The sequence below is a fragment of the Protopterus annectens genome, chromosome 9.part0 (assembly GCF_019279795.1).
Source record: "Protopterus annectens isolate FY-2018-M chromosome 9.part0, PAN1.0, whole genome shotgun sequence".
Taxonomy (NCBI): domain Eukaryota; kingdom Metazoa; phylum Chordata; order Ceratodontiformes; family Protopteridae; genus Protopterus; species Protopterus annectens.
This window is the reverse complement of record NC_056743.1, coordinates 689,102,516-689,126,659: the sequence shown is the minus strand read 5'-3', so window position 1 is coordinate 689,126,659 and position 24,144 is coordinate 689,102,516. Positions and strand designations below refer to the sequence as shown.

The 24,144-nt window shown below is 39.0% G+C and overlaps 1 protein-coding gene across 1 annotated transcript in view; it reads left to right on the top strand.

The window, feature by feature from the left end:
• The window catches only part of LOC122810568 (antigen peptide transporter 2-like), a 222,326-nt gene that overhangs the window by 7,179 nt on the left and 191,003 nt on the right, over positions 1–24,144 (top strand). The gene's annotated exons all lie outside the window — the stretch shown is intronic.

Sequence of the window (24,144 nt, the reverse complement as noted above, 5' to 3'; positions counted from 1 at the left end):
GGCTCCCTTTACAGAATCAAACCCTACCTCACTCCAGCAACTAGAATAACTATTGCCCACTCCCACCTAATCTCTTCCCTTCTCTATGCCTCACCCATATTTACTAACCTGTCAAAACATAATCTTATGAAATTAGAAAACACCTACAATAGCATAGCCAGGTTTGCTACAGGTAACCCTTTCAGAACCCACCACTGTATTAATCTAAAGCAACTAGGCTGGCTTGAATTTCAGCAGCAGCTGAAAATTAATCAACTAGCCATCACCCATAAAATACTATATCAACCTGCCAAAACACCTATTCTATCTACTCTTATTTACCCTTACCATAACCTGAAGTCTCTAAGATCTGCACGCAAACCTCTTGTAAGTATTGACAAAGCAAACAACAAGGCTGGAGATTCCCTCTTCTCTAATACTGTTGGAAAACACTGGAACCTACTTCCCTCTGAACTATCTACAATTCCCTCCACAACTCTATTTAAAAAGAAACTTAAGCTCTTCCTCAAAACACAGTGGTTGTGCCCCTGTACTAATCCTGACTATCTAGCTCCTGATACACGACTCAATCCTTACCTTTAGAACCCTGCATATACTTCATCCTAACATCTAACGACATCTATCTATTTCTCCATCATAGTATTAATTACTACTAAAAAAAAAAAAAAAAATGTTTTACTACTAGATGTATTGCATGTACATTATGCTATTATTCTTTCTGAATGTCTACTTGAAAGAGTACTTGTACTAATCAAGTTTAATTTACTGCATTTTTATACTTTATTAATATGTGAACAGTTATTATCTTTTTTCTTTATCTTTTTTCTCTTTTACTGTAAATGTATCTGCATTTTAAACGTGTATTTCTTTGATGTGAATGTATTTTAACTGTTTGGAGCTTATCTCCCCGGGCCTTTACTGAAAATGGACATATATCCAGCTAGACTAGCCCGGTCAACAAATGTAAAATAAAATAAAAATAAATAAAATAAAATATGTTAAAAAGCAAGGCCCAAGAACAGAACCTTGGGGAACACCTGTGTTGTTGAGTAGGTAACTGGACTGCTTACTTTGCCGTCTAACAGATTGTTTTCTGTTGTATAGATAGTTATGGAACCATGATAGCGTGTGTGGAGAGCAGTTTACGGTCTCAAGTTGTAAAACCAGTTTGTGTAGATAGTTATGGAACCATGATAGCGTGTGTGGGGAGCAGTTTATGGTCTCAAGTTGTAAAAGCAGTTTGTGTAGATAGTTATGGAACCATGATAGTGTGTGTGGGGAGCAGTTTACGGTCTCAAGTTGTAAAAGCAGTTTGTGTAGATAGTCATGGAACCAAGATAGCGTGTGTGGGGAGCAGTTTACGGTCTCAAGTTGTAAAAGCAGTTTTGAGTGGGACACTATCAAAAGTTTTTGATAGGTCGAGTAGGATCACTGTTGTTAGTAGGCCTGCATCAAGAGCTTTGTATACAGTGTTGGTAAATGACAGTAAGGCTGTTGTGCGAGTAGGTTATTGACTGAGATGTTTTAGCAATTAAGAATGAATACACTTTTCTAAAACTTTAGATAGAGGTAAAAGTATGGAGATGGGCCGGTAGTTAGATAGATCACTGGTGTTACCACTTTTGAGAAGGGGAGTAATTGAGTTTTTCCATAGTTGTGGGACATATGATTCAGAGATTGATCTGTTAATGAGAACGCTAAATGGAAGAGCTATAGAATCTGCTGCAAGTTTTAGGTATTCAGCTGGAAGGCCATCGTTAGAGGGGGAGCCTGGTTTTAGTTTCTGAGAGCAGTTTACGAACTAGAGAGGTGGGTACTGGTTGTAATGTAAATAGAAGAGTGGATGGGTTTTTGTTGGAATTGCAGTTGATGTGGGGGGAGTGGTTAGAGTGTGTATTGTCATTCATGTTGCCGATTACACTTTTGTTAGTTTGTAGAGAGAAATCATTAACAAGTTTTTGGACAGTATAAATAAAATGAGAATTGAAGGCTTGGGCAATTTCTTGTGGGTCTTTGTCAGGAGATGGGGAGGGGTTGTGTTGAGTACCAGGATTTAGGGTAGAGGAAACAGAGTTCCAGAACAATTTGGGGTTATTTTGTTGGGTAGTGAGTTTAGTGGAGAAATAGCTTTTTTATCATTGATGACTTGCTTTTTGGCATTGTTACGGAGTTGTTTATATCTGAGTTCACGTTCTGGGGTTCTATTGCTATGCCATTCCTTCCATGCTTTATCCATGGAGGTAAGTAACTGTTTAGTTGGCCATGGGGCATGGTTAGGCTTTGCTCTTTTGGTACGTGTGGGGGCAGACTGTCTAGAATATCTAAAAAGATTTTATTGAAGAAGTGGACTGCTTTATCCAGTGGTAGAAATTTGGTAGGGGACCATTTGTGTTGTTATTGTCAGGTCCCATAGAAGCTATATTCTTGGCCTTGGACAGTTCTGTTTTAATCTGTGCAGTAGTAATAATGGGTTTCTGGCAATCTACTGGTATTGTGATTGGTCCTTTGTGGGGGGGGGGGAGTGGTAAAGTTGGCACTGAATCTGTCGTCCACTATATTGGCAATATCTGTCGGCTCTGTATAGGAGGTACCATTGTGCAGTAGTTCAGAGCAAATCTGGGTATTGTCGTGGAGACTCTTTACTTAACTATAGACGGCCTTGTGGTCGTCTTTACTATCTGCTGCAATTCTGTTTTCATAGCTAGCTTCAGAGGATTTGATGAGGGATCTCAACTTTGTGTTGAGGCTGATAAGGGAGTTTTTCCAGTCTTGAGACTTAATCTTATTCCACATCAGTTTCCTTCTTCTGTTGTAGAGTTTGCTTATAGCAGGGGACCACAGTTTCCTCATTCTGTTGTAGAGTTTGTTTATGGCAGGGGACCACCAGATTGGCTTCCTTTCTTTGGAGGAGAGTGTCTTGGTTCTATTGGGTATGGCGAGATCCATGCATTTGTGTACGTGTTCGTACAGTGCATTGGTGTATGATTCAGCAGTCATGCAACTATTCTTCATTTGCATGGGTGCCGTGAAGTTAGCCACATCTGTTTTTAGGAGCCCAAAGTTAGCTTTGGAGAAGTTTTTCATGGTGGTTACCTTTGCAGGGGGTGGGGTGGGAGGGATGTGAATCTCCAAGGTGATTGGTTTGTGGTCGGATCTAACCATGGAGGAGTTGACTATTAGTGTAGAGCAATGGTCACTCATGTTAGTAATGACCAGGTCAAGGATGTTGCTGCCTCTAGTGGGGTAAGAACGAGTTGGTCCATGGCATCGGAATTAAAGAATTCCAGGAAACGTTGGTTAAGTGTATTGGTACACAAGTAGTTTTCCCAGGTAATGGAGGGGTAGTTGAATTTACCCAGTATGAGAGTGTTAGGTTGGACCCTAATATTCTCCAAGGTGCTTAGGAAGATGGTGTGCGAGTCTTGGGACATGATTGGGGACCTATAGCAGGCTATGACCTGAATCACTGTCTTACCCAATGTTAGCTGCACCTGAAGTATCTCTGATGTGTTATGTTGGGCTACCAGTCTGGAGGTGTGTGCATCATTTATGAATATGGAAACATCACTGCCTTTGGAGCTACGGTCCAAGTTCTGACAATGAAAGGTGTGGAATGTGTTATAGCCTGGCAGTGCAGGGTGCTTTCTGCTGCCTTGAACCAGGTCTCTGTTACAGCACAAATGTCGATGTTCTCCATTTTAAGGAGCGCTTTGAGTGAGTGCATTTTGAGATTTACACATCTAGTGTTGAGCAGCATGACTCTCAGATTGCATTTGTTTGTAGCTGTTATGGTGGTAATTTGGTCTTTGGAACACCGCCTACAAAAGGCACTATAGGGGTGGCAAGACCCTTGGCCAGTATCCGAAAGCCCAGGGGTGAGACATGCAGGCCATCTCTGGCAAAGTATCGAGGTCTGTCAATCATGTCATCCCAGGCAGACAGATACTGGATCCCCTTAGAATGAAACCAGAAACTTAGCCAGTTTTTGAAATCAATCATTTTCTGCTTGTACTGTGGTATCATTCTGGGTGATGGTAGGATGCTGCTCAGGGCTAGGGTCATACCTGCCTGGGCTAAATAACCTGAGAGCTCCTCCATGTCTCTTTTCATGTAGTCCAGGGAGGTACGTCTCAAGTCATTCACACCCACATTTACAATGATAGAGTCATATTTGTACCTGTTGTTGAGGGAACTGAGTGCATGCGTTATGTGGTGGATCCTGGCACCTGACAGGTAGCTGACTGTTGCTTTCTCCTTATTCAACCTAGTGAGTGGGAATCAGTGTGCCTCACTGTTGAGTCACCTATGACTAGTGTGTTGGGTGTGCTGTTTTCCCTTAAGGGCTTTAGTTGAGTGGCACAGTGTTTAGGAGAGTTATGTGTCTCGTGATTAGTGTTGTGTTGTGGTGGTTGAGTGCAGTTCTGCCTTGGAGGTCTCTGCTGTTTGGGTAGATTTTTATTGAGACCCTCCGCGAAGGTGGTTTTTGTTTTTATGTGAAGGCAGTGCTGGTGTGTGTTCTGGAGGGCTATGTGTTCCCTGTGTTGTCCTCCTCTTGACAAGCTATTCCAGTCTTGACTGGAGAGTGCGTAGCTTCCAATTTGGATATACAAGTGCATCTCTCTCAAGTCTGAGTCTTGGGAGGTAAGCAGAAAGGCTTGCCCTCTGAAACAGTACTGCCAAATGTGCCAATGAACCATCACAACAACCTTATCACTGTTCAGATATGGAGTTCTATTCCTCTAGAGGCTTGATTCAAGCCAACACAATTCACATCTGCATTTATATTACTGCATAAGTGCAACTAGATCCCCTTAAACAGTTTTCTCACGTAATATAATCTCCTATGCTTTTTAGATTCCCCGTTAACTTGCATACCCCACCACCACCACTACACACGCATATAAAATGTTCAGAACAAGGGCTGGGACAGCCAGTTGTACAATGTCTCCGGAGAGGAACTCTCCAACCAAAACAGCAAGGTGTGCACCTTTGCTACCATATTTAAAGCAGCTTTTAAGGGTTACCTGTTCAGGATAACCAAATGCAAGCTGTGGATGAACTGAAATCTTCACCCCTGCCCATTCTATCCAGCACATGGCTATAAAATGGAAGTAAAACACAACCCAGTTTTACCAAATATAAGGCTATGTCATGATACGAGAGGTGTCAAAGCCATTAATTTGTTACATACACTGACCATGATAAATAATGGCAGTGCCTCTTATAATACAACTCATACCAAATCTGCCCTTCTTCTGTACAAGGGACACACCAAAATTATCATCATCATCTGTACTAGCAGTATACCAGGCCTTAAACTCTCCATAATGTTGTTGTGCATCCCTCTGCTCTAACAGCTACTTTACTCTGGACACTGTTTAACTTCTGCCCATTACAGAATGAGGCACAGCTCACCACCACATTATACGCATCATAATAACTCAAAATAAGCCAATCCTTTTTGTTATGTTTGGATGTTACACTTAGGTTAGATGGAGGATATTTAACATCTGATATATTTAGGAAACCTTGTAGACGTAATGCTATTTTGCATAGGACCAGTATGCATCCACCACATATTCATAAAAATATAGTTAAGAATCAGATGACACGTTTTTCACGCATTATTAGTGAGGATGATACATTACTACAAGCGGTTGATACCATGCACTATGAATTCATAGAAAGAGGATACTTAGACAAAGATTTATTACCTTTACAACAGACCAGAAGTGGGCGTACTGTACCAGCCATTATTAAAGATAGTAATATAACACATAAGCAAACTTTTAGATCTAAAGATATGAGAAAGAGGCTTTTGATTCCATATACCAATGTTAATAGCTCAGTTGTGGACATAATAAATAAGAATTGGAACATTTTGCTTTTAGATGACAGTATTAAGGGACTAGTGGGTGATAGACCTGCTATTAGTTACAGGAACACTAAATCTCTTAAACGTCATTTGTGTTATGAAAATAATAGGAGCGTTATGATCAACTCACAAAGGAAGGGTACTTATGCTTGTAGGAGCTGCAATCAATGTAACTTCATTATGAACTCTAATATATTTATACATCCAGACAATAATACTAGATATGAGTTCAATGAGTATGCAGATTGCAAGTCTAGGAATGTTATATACTTAGCGGTGTGCAAGAAGTGCCAAAGTTTCTATGTTGGAAAAACCAACAGAACTCTGAGGGAGAGAATAAGAGAACACATCTATGCGATAAACAGAGAGAATGAGGCTAATGCTTTGGCAAGACATGTTTTGCATAATGGATCTATACATACCTTTAGTTTTATGGTCATGGACGACAGCAGTCAACAAATAGACTAGGTAATATTAGTAATAAAACCGAACAGGAAGAGATTAGATGGATTATCAAGCTCAGAGCGGACAAAGGCCATGGACTCAATGACAAATTGTCACTGAGACCTTTTTTAGTTGATAGACCCTATAAACGCTAATTTTAATATGTTATATATTCACATTTATTTATATTTGCATTTATTATTATTACTATCATTATTTCTACCATTTTTCTTTTTAAACATACACATATACATGTAATTCGCTTTACCTACCCATTCCCTCCCTTCTTCCCCCCCCCTTTTTTAACACACATATACAGTTCTGCACCTATGCACTTTTCTTTTCATATGGATGTGTTTTTACATGTTATTCATATGGTATGTCTTTATATGGATATTTTTAATGCATTTTAGAATATATATGGTAGAACTTATATTGTTTATACAGTCTATGAATATATTAGAGAATATATAACAAAGTTTTTATAAATATTTTATAAATATTGATATATACATATATATTTTTTTGATTTTATATTTTTATTGGATTTGTGAGGAATATAAATAGACTGTAATACATATGACTTATTCAATGAATGTTATTCATGTGATTGTTTTAGCAAATTCTATTGGGTACTTTGAATAAGACGTGTAGGATTGGCTGTTCCCAAGTATAAAATTAGAGCCAGTACTGTTGTTTTTATTGAAGTCTGAAGAAGCGACTGTTCTAAGCAATAAAGGAGATTTACTTTACCTCTTGTATTTAGTTTCTGGTTGGCTTCGATTGTCCTGGAGTATTACCTCTATTTTTTTTGGACTCAATCCTTTTTGTCCCTACCCATTTTGTTATCACAGACAACATCTTTTAACTACACTTATATAAACAGTGCACATCACAGAATGTGGCTTTTTATTCCATACATTCTTATGGACTGTATTCCCTACCTTAAACCATGCAACATTAGGGTGCATATAACAAGGAAAAAGAAATTACATATACAATATCCCACTGTGGGCAAAATATGCATCCCAATTAATACTGTCTACCATTTTTCTTAATATCTACTAGTAATAAATAGACTTCCGCGGTGGTGCAGCGGTAGCGTTGTTGCCTCACAGCAAGAGGTTCTTCCGTTCAATTCTCGTCTGGAGTGCGGGGAGTGCCTTCTGTGCGGAGTCTGCATGTCCTCCCCACAGTTGGGTGGGCGTTCGAAAGACATGCGTAAATGGGCGTGCCTTCATTGAAGGTTGAACGTCGAGCTGGCACCTCGGCGTTCGTCAAAATCTACTGCCAATCATTAGCGGACCGGAGTTCCGCTGTGGCGACCCCTTACCGGGAAAAGCCGAAAGACAACAGCAACATCTACTAGTAATAAATCTTCAGAAATCTCAGATTAGTATTCAACAATATAAAAGATTAGTGATTTATGTTATGTGAAAGAAATTTATTTTTTTACTTTCTGAGCCCTGTCATCTACTTTTTCATTAAGGAAACTACTACCACTAAGATCTGTATTGTAAACTAAAAGTATAATTTACTTACAGTGATGATTTTATTATTCAAGAAATTTGACAAAACTGAAAAAACAACAGTACTTCTTTCCTACTAACAAGCCTTTATAATTTGGAGCTTTTTCTACAGATCTCCACTGTAAATGTGCCCTGCCCAGTAAAAAAACAAAAAAGCCAACAAAAACAATTATCAAAATGACATACAGGTATGCTCTGCCACACAGTACTGCTTTAAATCACAAAACAAACTTAAAAAAAAAACGTTAATAGCAATGTAATAAAATGCCAGTAGTTCCCGTGTGATGCCTTTCCTTTGTTTCTCTGCCTTTACTTATATTTTCCTTCGGTGTTTTCAACATCCTGAATTATTTGCAAATGATGGATATGGGGGAAGCACAGAACAGTCTTGGCTTGCTTACCAAGGGTAGTTAAGAACAGAAAAAAACATGACATAATCAGGTGCCACAAGTCTGGTCTTACAAAAGACAACAGCTGTTTTCCAGATTCCCATAACCTGTTAATCTCTGAATGGCCCTGGAAGGGTAAAAAGTGTTCCCAAATAGTAAACCAGGACTACAGTTACATATGTCATCACGATAACTGTCAAACTCCACGAGCTGCACTGTACCTCAGTGGCTGAAAATCCAAGCACTGATGTGACTAACACATACAATGGTGGCAGAAAGCATAGGACACCTACATTTTTCACAATCATTTTAGAATTTAATCAGGATGATGGCTTCTTTGTAATTCTGTGGAGAATCAGGTGTGCTGAAGTGACCAAAAAGCCAAACCAAATAAAAGATGAAACCCAGATGGCCACTAATGATAAGTGCATATCTAAACACAATGCTTCAGCCAGTTCAATAAGGTCAAAATCCAGTAATACATGATTTAAGTCAAAGTGCAGTGCTTGAGCCAGTTTTATCATGGCAAAATCCAGCAAAGGAAAAAAGAATAAAGCCAGCGTCTTCATTATGTGGCTTCTATTAATGTTCAACCTGCAAAACGGAAGCAGACAATAGGTAAAGACAAAGAGATAACAGTAAGAGAATACATCATTATGCTAATGCCCAACCACTGTGTACCATGTAACCTAAGAACTTAAATCAGTTACTAGCAACAACTTTAACTTTTACAACTTTCATGCAATGATGTTGACAACCCCCCTATTCAGGTGCCTCAGTCCCCTGTATTGTTTTACATATCTTCCTTCTACAGCAGGGCTTTCTGAACTCATGTTTTCTACAGCCCCCCCCCCAACAATGTACTCCACTGCCACACCACCCTCTTATTGAAAAATATTTCATTCTTTGCTCTGAAATTACTTTCTTTTTGCTTGATGGTCCTGTCTCCATCTTAACACTCCATCCTTCCTTTTCACTGTACTGCATCAGAATTTGACCATCTCTGCTGACAAATGCAACCAGAGGTTGTCAGTGTCAGCCCAGATGTCAGCGAGGTGCGACCAAAACAGTATGATAAAAACAATGTACTGTACTTTGTTGTATATTGCCGGTGTGATTTTTTTTTGTCAGAAGTTGACTTAAGTTCTCTTTAAATTCCATGGTTGCTGACTTTGATTATTCTTTCTTTTGTAATATTTTATTAATTTGAAGCTGAATATGGATTCCTTAAATGAGTATGCAATTAATAATTTGCTAATGCACACATATCTTGTAAAGTCTAATAAATGCTATGCATATTTAAAGGTAACCATTGTTAACACTGGTTGTCTGTATTCCCCGTGTCAACAGTTGGATGATTTGCTTAATGATGATGATTGCACTTGTGCAGTTGGCACGCCTTGTAGAACTGTTGTTTCATATGTTAATGACTGGACTGATGAACTAAGTAATGTTAGGCATAGAACAAATAGAACTCATTTAGGAAATGATGCATATATTTTCTGCAAAGATCATTCAACCCCTATGACACAAGACGATGCTGCTGACAACTTTGGAATTCAGGATGTAAGTATTCAGCAATCCAAGGATCCATTTTGTTTAGACGGAAACAAAAAAAGAAAAAGGAATAAGCTCACAACAAATAACAAGGAAGAAAAATAAATTGATTGGCTGTAAAGGAACGAGAATACGTAGTAAAAAGTACACCGCTTTGTTATGTAACACACAGGTTACAGGAAGTGATGACATTTTTCTATCAGAAAACCTTCAGTCTACAGAAAACAACATCATCTTTCCAATGGAGAAGGTAGAAAAAAGACGCAAGGGGCAGGTTAAAAGGAAGAAATCAAAATTGAATGTAGAAGGATTGAAGAACATTACTGTAAGAAAAAAGAAGAGAAAGACATATGCTGACTACATAATTCAAGCTGTGGATTTACACCATCAGCTGGGTGAGCATTTAATACACAATGAAAACAGTGGGATTGATAAGACGAATAGTGATGATCTATCATTTGTAATAGAGCCGATATTACTGTATTGGAAGTTGAAGAATCTTCAGTGCTGGCCAGCAAATATATTCTTGTAATTGATTCTTATATTTTTAGAGATGATAATGAACAGAATAGTGTTATGCTTGCCAGGAGCAACAAATCGACTATGTGAGACAAGCCATAGAACGCCTTAATGTAAGGAAGTATGGATCTGTTTTTATTCATGTTGGTACAGATGATGTTGACACTGACACATACATATTTTTGGACTGTTTTGTTTGGAACTTGATACTCGGTATTTACCAGTTTTTTTTTTTTTTTTGCTACATTAACAACACCTTCAAGCTCTTGGTTACTTATGTGGCATCTCTTTGAAACAAATCAGGTGCTTATAGAATACCAAAAGGATGTCTTGGATATCTGTAACTCCAGCAGGTGTACTAAATATATATAGCTTGGAGCTCTCCTAATCAGATTTAATTTGGAAAATCCCTGGTTTCCATCAAGCAGTGCTGAAAGAATTTAGTCTAGTCTACAAAAGTGGGCGGTACACCATTTTTATAGCTTTAAGACCCTGGTCTATGTAGATTTAAGCTGTATCCGATTTCTTTACTGTTACTGTACTACTCACCCTTTCAATTGGCTCATATTCATAGGTTCATAGGTTCATACTAGGCTATCTGTCCTAGGGCATTTATAAGCCTAGCCAGAATGTGTTTGGCTTTCGCCACCCATTTTAAATTTATTTTGCTATGCCCTTTTTCGAGGTTAGTATACTGTGCCTCTGTCTAACAGTGACACAGAAGTGATATCCAGGGTAAACCTACGATCTCCCATCCACTCATCAAGATTCCTCTTGAAGAGAGTCAATGAGGGACTCTGCCTAACCTGGACTGGGATTTTATTCCAGAGAGAAGGGAGCCTCTGGGTTATGAATCTGTCCCTCCAGCATGTCCTATTTATTTCAGTGCTGAGGTTAAAGTCTCTCGAGCGTGTAGCTCGATGGGATTTGGATTTTCTGAGGTGCAGCATGTCCATTAATTCCGGGTTGGACATGGCTTTATACGTCAGGCACAGATCGCCTCTGAACAGGCGGTATGCCACTGAGTAGAGCTGGAGTTTCTTTAACCGGGCAGCATGTGGCATCTGTTTGAGCCCTTTGATCCTCTTGGTGAGGTACTTTTGGGGTCTTTCCAGTTGCTGCAGGTGTCTGGTAAGGTACATCCCAAAAGGGGCATTGTACTCAATTATGGGCCTGATGAGGGATGAGTAAAGAGGCACGATGACCTCCCCTGATCTAGATGTGAATCCCTTCATGATTAGGTGGGCTATATAAAATGTTTTTCTAACCACTTTGGCCACGTGGTTGTCAAATGAGAGATTGCTATCAACTTGGGTCCCCAGGTCCCTAATTACTTCTTCTGTACTTAATGGATTACCACCTATGTGGTAATTTGTGGGCACTTTGTTTTTGCCAAAGGGATGACTATACACTTTTGGCATTTAGCTTGAGGCCATGGCTCTGGCACCAGTTGTCTGTTTCTATGAGGCCCTTTTGGAGGATGCTTGTGTCGGCTGGAGAGTCGATTATGGTACCCAGTTTGCAGTCATCTGTGAACTTGGTCAGCCACAGTCCTTCCGTGTTGGCCTGTACCTCGAGAAATATATACCGAACAAGAGAGGTCCCAGGACTGAGCCTTGTGGGACACCACTTGTAACTGGTTTGGAGTCTGACATGGCTCCAGCAATTCTAACCATGTGGGTTCTGTCCTTGAGCCAGTTTGCAATCCATATACTGACATAGGGGTTTATATTTAAGCTGGTGAGCTTATCTATAATGCCCGAGTGGGGTATTGTATCGAAGGCTTTTGCGAGGTCCAGGTAGGCTGTGTGGACCACCTTCCCCTCATCAATGGCCTTGGTGACTGTTTCAAAGAAATCAGCCAGGTTTAAGAGGCAGGATCTGCCCTTAACAAAGCCGAACTGGGTAGGATCCAGTGTCTGTAGGTCCCCAATATCTTTATTTATGAGGTCCATGATAATCCTTTCCATAGCTTTGCAGACCAAGCTAGTCAGGCTTATGGGGCGATATTTTCCAGGATCCGTTGAGGCACCACTTTTATGGAGAGGGACCTGTACGCCACTCTTTGGGCACATATCCTGTAGTAAGGCTGAGATTGAACAGTAGTTTTATGTTTGGGTTTAGCTCTTCTTGGAGTTCATGTAGGACGCAGCCCGGGACACCGTCTGGTCCCATTAATGCTGTGTTTTTTGCTTTGGAGAGGGTGGCTCTTACCTGAGCATCTGAGATGTCAGGGGGGCAGCACTCTGCTGGGATAGATATTTGCCCTTTTGGTGGGGAGGGGGGAGAAGTTTGCGCTGAACCTGTCAGCTAGGATGTTGGCAATGTCTGTGGGTTCAGTGTATTTTGTGTCATTTTGGACTAATTCTGAGCATATCTGGGAATTACCACTCAGTTTTCCTAACATAACTAAACAAAGCCTTGCGATTATCCTTAGTGTCCTGTGCAATTTTTCTCACGAAGCTGGCCTTAGACAATTTTGTGAGTGCCCGTAGTTTTTTGCTAATACTGATCAGTGATGCCTTCCCTTTTTGGGATTTTGCTCTATCATTTAGTAGCTTCCTCCTTCTATTGTATAGTTTGTTTATGGCTGGGGTCGACCAGACAGGACGTCTGCCTTTGGAGGATTGGGTCTTGGTTTTATTTGGGATCATGATGATCCATGCATTCCTGAAGGTGTTCATAGAATGCGTTTATAAAGGATTCTGCGGTCTGGGATGTATTTTCCACAGGCCCGGGGGCTTTGAAGGATTCCACCTCGGTTTTGAGGAGTGTGAAATTTGCTTTAGAGAAGTTTTTCACTGTGGTTTTCTGGGCAGGGGGTGGGGTCGGGATGTAAATATCCAGTGAGATTAGTTTATGGTCTGATCTTACCAGTAAGGGATACACTTCTGGTCTAGAGCATAGAGTCCCCATGTTGGTGATGATCAGGTCCAGTCTGTTTTCCCCTCTTGTGGGAGTGGTAACAAGTTGTTCCATAGCATTTGAGTTTATAAATTCTAGGAACCTTTGGGCTAGGGTGTTGGAGCTAGAGTAATGCTCCCAGTCTATGTTTGGGTAGTTGAAGTCACCCAGTATAATGGTGTTTGGAGAGACCTTCATATTTTCCAGTGTTCTCAGAAAGGCCAAGTGGGGTTCCTGGGTTTGGGAGGGTGGTCTGTAGCAGGCTATAAACTGGAAGGCAGTTTTACCCACTGTTAGTTGCACATGGATAGTCTCTAATGCTTCGTGCTTTGCCACCAACCTGGAGGTGTGGGTATCTTTGATGAATATCGATACTCCTCCCCTCCTTTTGTGGTTCGGTCCAAGTTTTGGGGCCGAAAAGCATGGTATGAGGTATAACCTGGTAGTGCTGGGGTGCTCTCGGGAGCCCTGAACCAGGTTTCTGTTACTGCACAGATATCGATGTTCTCCATGCTAAGGAGAGTTTCGAGTGCATGCATCTTGAGGTTTAGACTTCTGGCGTTGAGTAGCATTACTCTTAGTTTCTTATCCCTTGTGATACCTATGGAGGTGGGTTTGTCTTTTGAGTCTTGCCTAAAAAAGGCACTATGGGGGTAGCAAGAGTCTTTGCCAATATCCGAAAGCCCAGGGGTGACAGGTGCAAGCCGTCCCTAGTGAAGCATCGTGGCTTTTTGTTTTATATTCGCACTCATTTTCTACAGTATTTTCAATCCTTTACATTTATATTTCGCAAAACTAGTGTTACTTTGCTGGAAGCATGCACAACTGATATAACTGCATGATTGATATGCATATTTTTCTGGTTCACGGCCTAATACAGCAATTACATCATTGCACTTAAGTAAATTATCACATGATTCACTCTCTCTATTCTTTCACTGATCCTGCACATTTGTTCTATGAATTATTTTTGTCATTTCAAGCCTCTGACAAGTCAGCCTACCAAATACATTTGTTATTACAATCCTGTTATATGAAAATGAAACTTAGATGTCTTATTATTATATTCATTCATCAAGAGCTTTTGACCAAATGGCGTAGTGTGATGAACTGAAAACAAATAAGCAATTTACATTAAGAAGCTTTCAATTCAATTTCTTTCATACCCCAGTCCCTCAAACATTTGAACTGATATTACTTTACACTCTGAACTATTACCTAACAATCACATTTTGGATTATTAGCATTGAGCTTTTCTTGTCATAAGTGTAGTTGTTCATTTCATATCTATTGTGATGATAGGAGGTACTGCCGGCCATGCCAGTAGAAGTGGGGCAGTGGATGTGTAACATGTGCCAGCACAACTAGCTGGAATTTTGTAAATAACTACATGTCATTTGTATATCAAACTGATCTGTACAGATGATTGTACTGAAAATGTATTTATGAAGCTTGCTTGTGTTAAATGTATCACTAGTGCGCTCTGTTGGAAAGAAAAAAAAGCATACAAGTATTATTGCAACTGAATTAAATGTACACATTGTAAAAGCATATACTGGGAGGGAAGAGATTAATCCACCTGACTTTGGAAGAAGTATTCTTGAAATTAAATTACTTTATGGGTTAAATCTTAAAGATGTTATCCCACAATTTTGAAGGGAGCCAGAGATGCAATGTCTGTACTAGAGAATAGGCTGTAGTTCCTGTAGGAAGAGTGGAATGGTTTTATGTTTTTATAACTTCCAGCAGCTGCAACACATCTGAGCAAGTCTCTATCTGTGTATATGGTAACACGTAGGTGCTAAACCCTGACAGATTCTGGCAGTGGGGGTTGCATGGGAACCAGAAGTCGGATGACCAGATGTATGTGATGTCATTCTGTACAAAATATATGTTTTAATATTAGAAGAGACTAAAGTCTCAGCAGCATTCTCTATTCTGGAACTGATAACAAGGATCACTCTGCTACCTTGTCTTGCTCTAGTTGGTAAGAAGGAACAGTAATTCTTTTGGTCAATCAGGAATGGATAGCGAGATTAGCTGAATACTGTTTTTCTATAAGTGTGAAACTTTCCATATGTGTTATTTTTAATATTCCTTGTGACTGAAATTCTGGTGTCTAGTGTAAACGGATATTTGGTATTTTCATGTTGTTTTATTATTTATTATTAAAATATTTAAACTTTTCATTGTAGCTGGTTTAGAAAATATTTAAGCTTTGGAGTATTTGCATATATTTATTTGGTAATAACTCTAGCCATTCCTGAAAGCCTTGCTGTTTGGTCAGCATTACCATTTGTATTAATATTAACTTCACTCAGCATAATTGGATACACTTTTAAGAGCCTTATAGTACCTGACTGGTGGCAGTGAATCTACCTTATAGTCTAGGCAATGTTGGTAAAGCAGGTAATCTGTGCCAGCCTTTCAAAGGTGTGTGTGTGCGTAAATTAAATTTCAGAGTATGTGTGTCAGCTATTTGGGGTAGGGACATGAAGCCCTGGTTTCACAGTGCCAATAGAGACACCCAGGCCTGAGTGTTTGCCCTGTGTGCTCTTAAGGGGAACTGCTTGATGCAGAGAGGCCTGTATCTGGAAATACTGAGTGTATCTATTTGTATTCCAAGTGAATGTCCCTCTCCAGTGTCAGGGGTGAGGATTCAGGCTCCTTGATTACTGCAGGGACATCACATCTATAACACAGCTTGGACAAGGTTTACTTTTTTGACTCTTGTAGTATCCATAAATACTCATGCTTCCACCAAAATACTGCCAACAGGATTCAAAATATTTAAAAAAATGGCAACACAAAGCAGCAGGAGGTGCAACCTTTGTTCATAAGGAGTCTAAACAGTGTACCTGCCTACTAATCTAGCTTTTATAACTGAAAATTGAGAGAATTTATCTGGGTTTTTAATTAATACATACAAAAAAGAACTAGAGACATTTACCTTTTCTTTCCGTCAAACTCTTCAAAAGATAATGAAGACTGACAGCCAGGTTATCACACAACTGTTTGAATGGTTGGTTCTCCCACGTACCAGAACAGCCACAAGTTCTAAAAAGACTTAATCCCTTTATTTACATGATAAAACTGCAGCTGCTGATATAATAGTTGACACATTTAGTGACTACTTGCCTGTGTCACTATTTAGCATGAGGACACAGCCCATATCTAATCTTTTCAGGGCACTCAGCTTATCAGTATGTACTCTGCATTTGTGAACTGTGTACAGGTTAGGTATGTGGTTTCTAGTGTGTGTACCAACCCTATGCAACTTTGTATTATGTTTGCGAATACCACTCCTATTCAAAAGACAACTTAAGCAAACAGCATATTTACTACATCAAACTGAAATTAACTGTAAATAGTAATTCAAACTAAAAAAGTGAAAAAAATGGATAGGTGGAGCAGACGGTAATCTTAGCTGTGATAATGGAAATATATTAGAAGATTAAGAAGATCAGTTTCATGACTTGTGGCTTCACCATTCACCTTGAAACTCATCCCCTACTCTTAAGAGTACAAGATACGTCACACATACAAACTAGACCTTATACTCTGTATGTATTACAATATGGTTCCAGATTTTGGTTTAATCTATTATTAAACCTTCTGGGTACACTTCCCATATTTGTCTAAGAATGGGAATATGTTCATGTTCACTAAATAAAAACACTTGCAGTGAAAGAAAACATGGCAACACCCTTTTGTTTACTGTAACCAATTAAACAAGATAAGCTGCAATTTAACATGCTGAATTAAATAGCAAGTACACAGAAAGGGCAGGGCTTGGGAGGACCACCAATCTGTCAAAACAACAGAACAGAAAAATATAAGCAGCCCCCGCTGAATTACCAAGCCCCAATTCAAAGCAGCAACTGAAGAAATCATTAAAAGCCAACCTGCAAGTCCCAAAACTTGAGTGAACCTGCCTGCTTGAACCTAGATTTAACCATACAAGAGTGCACCCCCATAAGTGATGAAGGAGGCAAAAGCTTGCCACTGTGAAGGAGCCACACAAGGATGCAACCTTCTCCATTAGGGTCCAATTTGTGATGAAGGTGGCCCAAGCCTGCCAGTGTGAAGGGGCCAGAAATGATCTCTCCCCCAAAGCCGAACCAAATGTTAGTCCTCTAAGTCTGTCCTTCCATCCAACAAACATGACTGAGACAACCTAGCCTTTCCTCCCTATCACTTGCTGTGGAAGACAAAAATCAATGAAATCTCTTCCTAACCCCTAGTGCCATTTTCCTTGGGGCCATCAGGATCCCAACCTCACTAAATGAAAACCATTTCTGATTTTGTTTTTTTGAAGAGGAGTGGGTGGTTAGTTTCTTTGTTCTCCCTGTAGAAAACTGTCCTTAACCTGCTTACTCTAACCTCTTAAAGTCTCTTTCTCTAACCCTCCCATCTGTCTGACCTTCTCCTTCCTATTTACCTCATATATTACTTCCACACTTTCGAGTGGCATATCTGATTTCCACTGCCTCCCCCAACACACATACTGCTGACTGCATTATCCCCCCCTTGGCAAATTTTATGGGTCGCTGATGCCTCAGCTCTCAGTTAATGCCTCCGGATGGGAATAAACATGCTCATACTCACCAGATAAAAACATGATAAGTTTGCATCAAAAGAAATATTTTCACAGCTATATGTTTACTGTAACCAATTAAACTACCCCTTAAAATGTCAACTGACTGAACAAAAATGTGCACAAAGAACAAGGTTTGGATGGAATGCCAATCAAGCCGACAATAGTAAATTAATAAGCAGTTCCCTGAATTATCAAGCCACCCAACACCCATGAATAAGGGGATCCTACTAAGCCAAACACAAAGCTATCCAAAAAGAACCACACAATAAATGAAAAGTACATGTATTCCATCAGCTGTAAAACAAGTCAAACTAGGGGTAAACTGCATACCAGTTAATATTCAAAAGGGCAGACGGCATTCAAAAATGACAGTGCTAGTACTTTTCAGTCAGCTTGAAGAAACTATCTATGCTTGCAATTAAATTCTTGCTCTAACTACAAGAATTCATGAGACAAGTCTTGTTGCATTCTGTAACATAACACTGTATCTCAAATTCTGACAATGTTCATAGTAATTATTAGCCGTCTGTTTCCTACGGATTCTGTGTAATTTGTTAATCACTATTCATCAGATATTGCTACACTATTTCCATATTTAATACCTTTGGATACAATGTTTCAAATCTAAATATAAACCAGGCTTCTAAAATAGGCTATGCCTTCATTTTATCTCCGCCTGTAGGTAAACCAATAGAACTGAGCACCGAAAACTGAAAATCATGAATCGTTATGACTTTTCACTGTAGATTCATTCATTTTGAATATCAAGGATGCAGTGAACAAGTTCAAAAGCATTACATGGGAACCTGATTTTCATTGGCTTAAAGGTCAAGTAAAAGATCTTTATTCAAATGTGCCATATGATTTTAGTAATAAGCTGAGATCTGACATATTCATTCTTTGCATTTCACTGGTCTAACCATATTATATCTCTTTCTGATGCCCAGTTTCAGTGAACACAAAATCCTTCCTTCTCTTGCATGTATGTGGTGTTAGCCTTCTACTGCCTACACACATAATGTCTACTACGTTTGGAAATACTGCCCTAAACTGGCAAGTGTTCCATCCTCATATCTCAAGAATGCATACAAATCTCTGTAGACCCACATCCTAAATTTAATAACAAAGGAAACACTGCATAACAGGCAAGATTGGACATATCTTTATACTTGCAACTTCCACAGGCCTAGAAACTGAACAAGTCTTTCTGATGCCCCTCCCCTTTTTTTCTGTGGCCATAGTATGCTTCCACTATCCTAAATGAATGCAGTGTATGCCTTCTGTTGTCTGTGCTCAGTGTACTTACTGCCTTGGTCTGTAAGTTCAGAGAACTCAATTTTATGGCTTTGTCACTCATCACTAAACTTGTTACCTAATCAGCCAGCACGAGATATTTCATTTATCACACTCTGGACCCCCCCCCCCCACACACACACACACACACACACACACAAACACAGGGCCCCCATAATGCACTACTCTAATTTTACTTAGCACATTTGCTGTTAAATACTGTTCATTTCGTTAGTTATTGGTGTTTGCTCACAATATGAAAAATAAGTTTGCTAAATATGTAACTGTACTATCTACTGTTCTTTACTGCAACATTTTATGTAATTAAAAATCACATATTTAATGGGCAGAGCTAAATTCTGAAGCAGGACATATACAAAGCAAGGATGTGTGGACACGTTCAAGAAACTGGAACACATGCAAGGCAATGCCTGGATATGAGGCATGAGCATGACTCTGCTCTGCAGTACTCTAATTTAGACTTAACCTCTAAGTGCAAGAAATCCGGAGAAAGGCAAAAATAACTGGGGGTGGGGGAAGACGATGACAAAGGACTTAAAATAAGTGCAGATTTTAAATATTGCTCTTGTAAACAAAGAAAATTGGGAATAACAGGTTTTGCGTTAGTATGCATTTTCCGAAGGATATGAAATCTGAACCTCAATTGTCTGTCGTTATTTAGTGACTTCAGTCTTCAATAGTTTGTTTAAAAATATAAGTAGTATGGGAAACAGACTAAAAAAAACTAATGGAAAAAATAGTTGAGAGATATGGCTGTAATAATTTTCAATATCAAAACTCAAAGAAATTGAAGTCATTCATACAATAGTAATAATAGGGGCAGCTGAAGCACTGATGTACATTCTCTAGCCAAAGGAAAATTAACCCATCACTTACTCAACATCAGCACTGCAGCTGTCACCCGACAACTACAACCTTTGCTTTTTTACCCTTTTTGTAGCAATGGAAAACAAAATAATTCGCTTCACCTTCTTTTAAACATCCGTTACCAAGACTAATTACTCTTGTGCCAAAAAATGTACATACGATTCTCCACAGTGCATTAATTGAGTGCTGCTGATTACGTGGATCAAAGCGCGCCCCACAATAACTAGATGGGACAAGGGATACAGTGAAAGTGAAACTTAACAGGAAAAGAAATAAATAATTTAAAAAATCCTCTAAACTAGGGTGCTCAGAGAATGGCGCCCTTGTGTGGCCGGCAATTGGTTTGCATCTTATGTTTGCACAATATTTCAGGTTTTCGACCCCCCCCCCCCCCAGTTGAACAAAAGCTGTGAGTCATCATCCTGCTTCTATATCTGCGGGATCAAAAGATTACTTGCTGCAGGGTAAAAATGGCAATCTGTTCACATATCAGGCTATGAATTGATAGTGCTTAAATCCGAGCAATTACTTTGTTGTAGTTGTTGTCACTTTGTTGTAGTTGTTGTTAGGGTAGAAACACGGCGAAAACTATGTGCAAACATTGACTGTATTTTGATGAGTCCACCTTCCTTTCCTCCAGTTTGATCTGCTATACGTAAAAGTTATAGACACTAGCTAACATGCTATGGTGTATGACTTAGAGAAAGAGGGAAGCAGGAATGGGAAGGTCACTTGTTTATCTCTTAAGTCTGACACAAAGAATTCTTAAAAGTTTGTTAGTAGTTGTTCGGTTAGCGCAAATTACGTGAAAGAGTGAATTGATTACCATCTTGACTTACGCGAAAAGTGCTGACCAACTGCTTGCATAAAGTGTCGGCGCCGGGTAACCATGCTTATTGACATACCATACCAAGACAGAACCGGAAGTGCTAGTAGTTTATTGTGCAGACCTCTCAACTGTACAGATATTTGCCTCGTATTTTTGTTCCGTTTTTCATAAAATTGGTTTTCTGACAAATCACTGGCAAAGCATTACCGATTTAATTCAGAAAATAATGACAGACATTTGAGTTTTGAATTTCATATCCATCAGAAAATTCATACTAATGCAAAACCTAACTTTCTAAGTTTATAAAAGCAATATTTAAAAACTATCCCTGTTTTTGGGCATTTGCCCCCTTCCCCTTTTATTTATGGCTTTGTTCAGATTTTTTTTTCTTTAAGAGGTGGAGAAATATGTTAATGGGTAGCAGCGCAATTGCCACTTGGTGCTAAAATGCTGCGGGTTCTATTCCTATATCAGATAGTTGAATTACTTTTCTAATACACTGCAGAGTAGGATAAGGGGAGTGCTGCATTTCAGATGAGTCGTTAAACCGAGGCCCCATCTGCCTGAGTTGGGGGTAGCTCAGGCCATGGCTCGCAACCTTCCATCTCCAAAATGAGGAACACAAACCCTCATAATGTGGAACAAATGGGCAAAATGTGGAACACTTATTAACAACTTCAACAAGGAAGGTCATAAGATGGTTAAATATGGTGGTTTTACTTATAAAAATGATATTTTAATGAATTAGTATGCTTCATTTCTATACTATACTGGATATCAGTTAGAAGTTTAACACTGAATGTGTGACTGACCCTTTAAATGTGGAACTGTGACAAACACTAGTCCCCAAACGAGATACATTCAGTGTAATGAGGTACACTTGAGAGGTATGGTTGCAGACAGATGTGAAAGATACCATAGCACCTATCAGAACAGGGGAAGCACCCAGTGCCCTGATCAAATTTCCTCTATTTGATATGAATACCATCTCAGGTCTCCACTGAAAAGAGGACTTTGGCCTAGTGGGACTAACTTGGGCAACAAAGTGTAAATAAATAAATTAAGTGGTAGTGGTGTTTATATATTGCATACGAAAAGCCACAGCGTCAAATTGCAATCAGTGTTTACTTGCTATTCCAGCTTAAATGGTTCACATTTATATTATGTACAACACAGCAGGGTAAACAAAGAGATTTATGGCAGCATTAGGGAAAAATGGAAACAACCCATTCATTCAGAACTCAATGAATGATAGGGTGGAACTGATTTTGGTTTGGGGGAATATGGCATTTGCTTTAGAGTAATTTCAGAAAGAACTTTAGTGCTTTCTTATGTACACCAGTTCCAGAAATTTAGGCAGGCAAGACACCTTTAAAATACATTATTTTATGTCATTTTTCTTAACATTTTTTGAGCTTTTTTAGTTTTTCAAAGCTGGGACTTTCAGCACCCATTCCCACTGCTGAGATTAGCTGATGCTCATTAGTTTAAGATTGCTGGAAAGAAACTCCTTGTATAGTGTTGTGTGTTAGGTGTTTGAGTGGGAATGCTGTTCTTTACAAACAGGTTCACGACTCAGTACTGATGCACTGACAACTTGGTGCATGACAGTTGTAATGTAAATATCACACATTATCACATTTTACAGATCTTTTGTATTTCCATTTTGTCTGAGAGACTGGAATAGATTTACTCTCACATCAACCATTTTTATACTCTTAACAGATGTTAAATGCAGTACAAACCCCTCAAAATACTTTTAACACTTTTTTTCTGTAAATACTGCTGAGATTTGAATTATGCTTGACAAAGACTTGAGGAGCATCAAACTTCTACTTTTTATCCATTTGTTTTATTTGTTTCATTTGTGAGGTTTGGGGTTCATGTAGAAGAAATTATTTTGTATGTGAAACCAGATTAATCTGTTGAATTTTGTGAATGGTGACACATTCACAACAAAGAAGGCATTGGTGCATCTGTTTGGCATGTGAAAGGGAAGGCTCTGTGTGTTTCATTTGAACCAGGATGAGAATTCTGAGACTAGTTTAAAAAAATTATTTAAATATCAGTTTAATTAATCTTCTGAAGTAGTACAAGTTTTCCATTAAAGAATACATGCTTGAGACTGCAGGAGCAAACAATATATAATTTGATAGTAGCAGATCCTGTAGTCCCATGGAGTGAGGGGCTAACCAGAGCTGTAATAGGTTCAAAAGTTCATAAGTTTGCTGAGCAGGCTGAAAGGCTACTGACCATCATAGAAGTTGTTACCTCTGTGCCTGTTATGGAGCTTTTGGGTGCCCATGTAATCATTCATTTCTTTCTCAAAGGCTTGAATTGGTGAACTGATTGTAATCGCTGGCTGCAAGAGAAGCTTTGAAGCCCTTCAGTTTTCTTTGAGCAATTTTTTTACATTCTCCACTTTTCTCTGATAGCATGCGAGTAGATTACAGAATTGGTCCCAGTATTCTGCACAAGTCTGGAAGAGCCAGACACAGGTGATCAGCATCTGTGTGGCTCAACTCTTGATCCATGGAGCTCAATTGGGCATTTCGATATGCTTTGTGTATGATAGAGCCTTTCAGAAGAAAGCTTATCATTTACAAAGACACTAATATCTTTTATTGTTGTGTCAATTTTAGTTATTGCCCATCAGTAGTATATAAAGTTCATAGGTTAGTACTAGGCTAACTGCCCTTGTGGGCCATTTTAAGCCTAGCCAGTTACCCCATGTGAGAATCAAACGATGCACCTTGTGTCTGTAAAGTAAACGGTTTAACCATTATGCCAGCCTACCATCAGTAGTTGGGAAAGTAATTTTGCCAAATGCCTAAATGCTGCATTTTTTAACATTGAACGCAAGAGTGCTTCTACGCCACCATTCCTGTGTAATTATGTGCCATTAAAGATTAATTGTGTTTTTTATTGAGTTTAGTATTTTTTTAATCAAAAAGGTAACAGTGGTACGAGTAGCATTGCTTTATCCTCAGAAAGCAGGTAAATTTCCTTCAGTTGTATTAAATCAGTTTTATAAGAAAATGCTAGAATATCAGCTACTTTGACTGAAACATTTGTTGACCAGGAGTTTAATTATAAAGTTATGACTTTCAGTGGAGTCTTGATGAAAAAAAAAAGTTTCATATATGGTGTATGTAAAATATACATTTAGATATTGCAGCTTTATCAATTTTAAGATACATTATTAACTATGCAGTACAAATAACCGAGAAATGAAAGTCTTAACTAGGATAATGCAGGTTGTTTTACTAGTTAAAAAACAATTGACAAGTAATACATAGATGCAACAAACGTCTACT